Raw genomic sequence first — 6,274 nt, 5'->3', positions numbered from 1 at the left:
AGGAAAGGAAAGGAAAGGAAAGGAAAGGAAAGGAAAGGAAAGGAAAGGAAAGGAAAGGAAAGGAAAGGAAAGGAAAGGAAAGGAAAGGGAGGGAGGGAGGGGGGGAGAGAGAGAGAGAGAGAGAGAGAGGGAGAGAGAGAGAGAAAAGAAAGGAGGGGAAAGGAAGAAAGATGGAAAGAAAATAAGAAAGAAGGCTTATAACAATTTCTCTGATGAACACAGATAAAAGACTAAATAAAATCCTGTAACTTAGAAATCACAAACATGTTATGAATATCATGTACCATGCCCAACTTGGTTTCACTCCAGCAAAGTAATGTTGAATTAACAAATGTAATATAATACATATGTAAATGAAATTAAAAACAGAAAAAACAAATTATCATAAGATATGCATAAAGTGCTTTTAAAAAATTCAGCTTCCTTCTATGATACACATCTTGAAAAAATTATGACAAATGTAACATACTTCAACATAACAATGGTTACACATGAGAAATCCATAGGCAACATTTTTTTACATAGAAAAAAATGAAGGCATTTTCTCTAAATCATGAATGAGACAAAGTTTTCCGCTCTCTTTACTTTTACTAAATATAATTTTCAAATTCTTAGCTTGATCAATATGACAAGAGAAAGAAATAAGGGGATATAAAAAGGGAAAGAGGAATTTAAATTATCCCTATGTGTAGGTGTCATGATTTTATGCTTAATGATCTCAGGACTCCACAGGAATAGGTGTGGATCCAATAAAAACTTTCGGCAACATAGTAAATACAAAATCAACACACAAAAGATACAATATGGGAAATCAAGCTAGCCCACATGTTAATCCACATAAGAATAAAGAAAATGTCGTGGATATACACAACAGAATTGAACTCACAGTGGAATTTTCTCCAGCTACAGAGAAAAATTAAACTGTAATATTTCAGAAAAGTGCATAGAAATGATACCATTATATTAAATGAAATAAGACTCAAAAAACCCTATACTGTGTTTCAATTTATTTATAGAAACCATATTTAAAATTACATATGTTAGTGAAGGTAGATTATCAAACTAGAAGGGGAATCAGAGTTAAGAATCAGGACCAAGGGCCTCTTCTCCCATTGATACCCAACAAGGCCTTTCTCTGCTAATTATGCGGCTGGAGCCATGGGTCCCATGATGTGTACTCTTTGGTTGGTGGTTTAGACTCTGGGAGCTCTGAGGGGTCTGTTTGGTTGATATTGTTGTTATTCCTGTGAATTTGAAAACCCCATCAGCTCCTTCAGTCCCTTCTCTAACTCCTCCACTGGGAACACCAAACTCAGGCCAATAGTTTAATAGTTGGCTGTAAGCATCCACCTGAGTATTTCTCAGGTTCTGTCACAGCCTCTCAGGAGACAGTTATACTAGGCTCCTGTCAGCAAGCACTTCTTGGCACCCACAATAGCATCTGGGTTTGGTGACTGTATATAGGATGGATCCCAAGGTGAGGCAGTCTCTGGATGGCCTTTTACTCAGTCTCTGTTCCACACTTTGTCTTCGTATTTCCTTCTGTGAGTATTTTGTATCCCCTTCTGGGAAGGACTGAGGAATCTACACTTTGGTCTTCCTTCTTCTTGTGAGCTTCATGTAGTCTGTGAATTGTATCTTGGTATTCCGAGCTTTGGGAATAATATCCACTAATCAGTGACTACATACCACATGTATTCTTTTGTGATTGGGTTACAGGATATTTTCTAGTTCCATCCATATGCCTAAGAATTTCATGAAGTCATTGTTTTTAATAGCTGAGTAGTACTCCATCGTGTAAATGTACCACATTTTCTGTATCCATTCTTCTGTTGAAGGACACCTGGATTCTTTCCAGCTTCTGGCCCTTATAAATAAGGCTGCTATGAACATAGTGGAGCTCCAGAGTAGGGGATGCAAGGGCAGGGAGATGGGAGTGGGTGGTTGGGTGGGGGAACACCCTCATAGAAGTAGGGGGAGGTGGGATGGGATAGAGGGTTTTTGGGTGGGGATCGAGAAAGGGGATAACATTTGAAATGTAAATAAAGAAAATATCCAGTTAAAAAAAAGGAAAAGAAAAAAGAAAAAAAACAAAATTATCTTACGGAATGAGCATTAAATAAGGCTATAGCTGTATACACGTGACACGAAAGGAGAAGGATTACATTTGAAGGGAGAGGTGGCATCAGCAAGCTGCAACACAGAAGGCATGGAGGAGGGCATGGGGGAGGACAGAGAAAGTGAGCTGGAACAAAATGTAATGGCACATATTTATTAAAATGCTCTAACGAAACCCATTGCTCGCTACACTAATTTTAAAACTGTAATTTTAAAAGACTGTGTATATCCCTGGAAACGCGACAAATTATAGCTAAGAATTTTAGTTTTCACTCAAGTGACACAAGTGTGATGCCAGGAATGGGAACAGTGATTTAAGGGACTAAAGAGCCTAGAGGAAAATATTCTTGCCTTGTTTACTAATGTAGTTAAATTGAAATAGTCTAGTACATTACATGTCCTCAATTGGTAAATAAACATATGAAATTGCAAAAAGAAGAAAGGAAGAAAATTTAAAGTATATGTGAAATAAAACAAGCCAAAATAAAATCACATGATCAGAAATAATTTAGAAGCAATTATATACCAAAGACTCACACAAGAAGAATTCTTATTGACATAACTAAGGGATGGTATAGACGAGATGACATATGACAGATACATCTGAGTATAGCCAATAGAGGTTCACATGTTGATAACTGATATGCCTGCTTTTTAAAAACACTATTATTCACCCACATGCATTTATATACTTGTGATTTCTGAGGATACTTGAAGTGTATCGGCATACATTATCTAGTATGAGCTTTATGCAATACTTCTATAAATTAAACTGGTAGATATTATCTTAATTTAATTTATGAAGAAACAGTTCGCAATGGTTGGCTGGATTGTCAAATAATATTGATTAATGCAAATTGTTTTCCACTGATCTCTCTATATCTACATCTTGCTCTAAGTTAAAAGAACTTGTGTATGTATGACATATTTCCTTGTAAGCAATTTAATTTGCCCCAAGTGAATTTTTACTATGTCTCTAAACCTTTTCTATTTATTTAACCACTTCAAAAATAAACAGAACCACCATTTTTTTTTACTGTTCTGTTTTTTTCACATTCGTAGTGCAAATTTTCACAAGTGCATAATATATTTTGGGCTATCTTTCCTTATTCCCCACTATCTTCCCCCCTTTCCATCCTCTCCTCTCCCACCAGTCCACTTTGTTCCTGTAGACAATTTTGTTCCTTTTATGGCTGAAAGAGCTTCCACTATGTCTGCATACCACATTGTCTTGATTCATCCCTCTGTTGGTTTCACAACTTGGCTATAGTGAATATTGCTGTAGTAAATATTGATGCACAAATATCACTATGTATGATGTTTTGATTTCCTTCAGGTAGATTCATAGGAATGGCAAGGTTGGATCAAATGATTGTCTAATCTTAGTTTTTGATTGCTGCAGTGGCTAGAGTAGTTGACATTCTCCCCAACATTACAGATGGATTCCTTTTGTCTACATCCTCTCCAGCATCAGTTTTCATCTGTTTGTTTAGTGACTGCTATTGTGATTGGAGTGACATGGAATGTAAATGCAGTTTTAATTTGCATCTCTTGGTCAATACTGAGAACTTTTTGTGTTCATTAGCTATTAGCAATTCATTTTTTAAGAACCATACTCATTTCACAGTCCATTCATTGATTTTGTTGATTAGTTTTTTTCTTTGGCTTATTGAGTTCTCTGAATAGTCTGGATATATAAAGATCTCTATATACACACCTTCATTTACATATCTTCATCAGATATGAAGGTGGCTAAGATTTTTTATTGTTTTTCTTGTTGTATAGAAGCTTTTTAATTCCATGAAACCCAATTGTCAAATGTTGACCATATTTCCTGAGTGTCTGGAGGTCTGTTCAGAAAGGCTTTGCCTATGTTTAAATCTTAAAAGTATTATCCTTAATTTTTCTTCTAGCACTTCTAGGATTTCAAGTACTAAATTAAGTTCTATGATACATTTAGAGGTGATTTCCACACAGTGTGAAAGATACAGATCTAGTATTACTATTTTTAAATGTGAATGTCTCATTTTTAGCACCATATTTTAAAGCTCATTTTTCTCCAATGCATATTTAGAGCACCTTTTTAAAAGTCAGGTAGTTATCACTGCATTTTTCTTTTTCTGTTCCTGTCACACTAAACATAAAATACATCCCTACATGTTTCCCCATAATCACTATTAGAATCATACCAGCATTGTTTCTTCTTTTGCAGGACTACTATGGTCATTTTCTACACTTTACTTTTTTCTTCTAGTCACTTCTTCATCATGAATCTAGTAGACCCAAGAAAGTAAATGGATAGTGTTTTGACAATGCTAAGCCTATGGTGGTTTTTTACTGCAATGGGGAAATTATCTGCACAGTCTCACTCTGCCTCTGTGTTCTTTGCTCATTTCATACCATCTAGTCTAACCAAATTTGAGCTTCTTCAATCTTCTTAATCCACTTATCTCTACTTTATAACCTTTGAACATCTCTATTCATTTGTGCCTTGTGTCTAGAATCTTGTTGTTGTTGAGTCAGGATCTTGCTGTGTAGTCTGGGCTGGCCTTGAACTCACAAGCCTTTTGTCTCAAGCTTACTAAGTACTAGGATCAAAGGCTTATACCACCATATTAGGCTCCTGAAACATACTTGACATGATAGACTCCTTACTAGTTTGGGGTTTCAAGTTAGTGTTACTTGAAATAGAGGTCTTTCATAAAAATTTCATCTCAAGGAGCTTCTTAGGATTGTCTCTTTCACTATTTCATTCACAGAATTTATCATGTTTAACATTTTAAAATTTGTGTTACGTTTTGCTGATGAGTTCTATTAAGGAAATATCTCACTTATTTGCCTATTGTACTTTCTTGGATGTAGTATATTAGACATCCAAGATATTCTTATCTTGCAAATATCAGTGGATATCTATATAATTGAACCATTCCATTCAAGCTGTGCATTTTAACAATGGAATCAAGTGCAATTTGAAGTAATATGTTTTGCCCAGAGCAGCATAAGACCTCAGTAAACTTTACTCTTCACTTTACATTGTATTTAGACAATGATAAGCCATTTAGAAGTATTGCAAAGTTTTCCAGGCCTTTCATTCAGGTATTGGGTTAGACCAGCTCCATTTTAGTTGAATAGTTGACTTAGATTAAATGTTGTAGTTCATTTAAAATCTTTCATGTTATTTCTGAAAGGTCTGGTTAATTTATTACCACACATTCCTGATGTCTCATAATATTCAAAAATTAAGAAGGAACTTCTTTACTGAAGATGACAGGTTTTTTTATTTAATCATTTATTTATTTATTTATTTATTTATTTATTGCACTCCAGATTTTATTCCCCTCTTGGTCCACCTTCTGACTGTTCCACATTCCATACCTCATCCCCGCCCCCTGTTTCCATGAGGGTTTCCCACCACCCACCACCCACCCCACCAGACCTCTAAACTCTCTGGGGCCTCAAGTCTCTTTAAAGTTTAGGTGCATCTTCTCTTGTTGGGCACTGCTCACGCCCAGAGGCTCCGGGTGGCTGTGCAGGCGTGAGCAGGAGTGGGCGGGGACGCAGGTCCCTGGCAGTGGAGCGGTGGTCCCGGGGAGGGCAGTCGGGCGCAAGCCGGAGTGCAACAGCGTGCTGGGACGTTCCCGTCGCGGGTTTTGACCTTATACAATGAGTCCAGGATTCCAAGAGGCACGTAGAGCTGAAGACATTTATTAACATGGCGATATGTATGGCATGCTTTCCCAAAAAATGTTGGAAGGGGTTTGCTTATATTGGAGGGGGGAAGGGTGGGGCCAGGGAAATCTTGAGGCAGAGACTTGTTCCCCTACCCTCTACTTGGGACATGGAGACCTCGTGGCAGGTCTCTGGGTTCTGAGGGCGTGGCCAAATACCCCAGGGTTCCACATTCCCACATTCTCAGACTGAACCCAGACCCAGCAGTCCTCTACTGCATATGTGTTGGGGACCGCATATCACCTGATGTATGCTGCCTCGTTGGTGGTCCAGTGTTTGAGAGATCTCAGGGTGGGGGGGGGGTCCAGGTTAATTGAAACCGCTGGTCCTCCTAGAGAGTTGTCCTCCTCCTCAGCTTCTTCCAGCTTTTCCATAATTCAACCACAGGGTTCAGCAACTTCTGTTCATTGGTTGGGTGCAAATATCT

This window comes from Grammomys surdaster, unplaced genomic scaffold (assembly GCF_004785775.1).
Source record: "Grammomys surdaster isolate TR1022 unplaced genomic scaffold, NIH_TR_1.0 126029, whole genome shotgun sequence".
Taxonomy (NCBI): domain Eukaryota; kingdom Metazoa; phylum Chordata; class Mammalia; order Rodentia; family Muridae; genus Grammomys; species Grammomys surdaster.
This window is presented reverse-complemented; position numbering follows the sequence as displayed.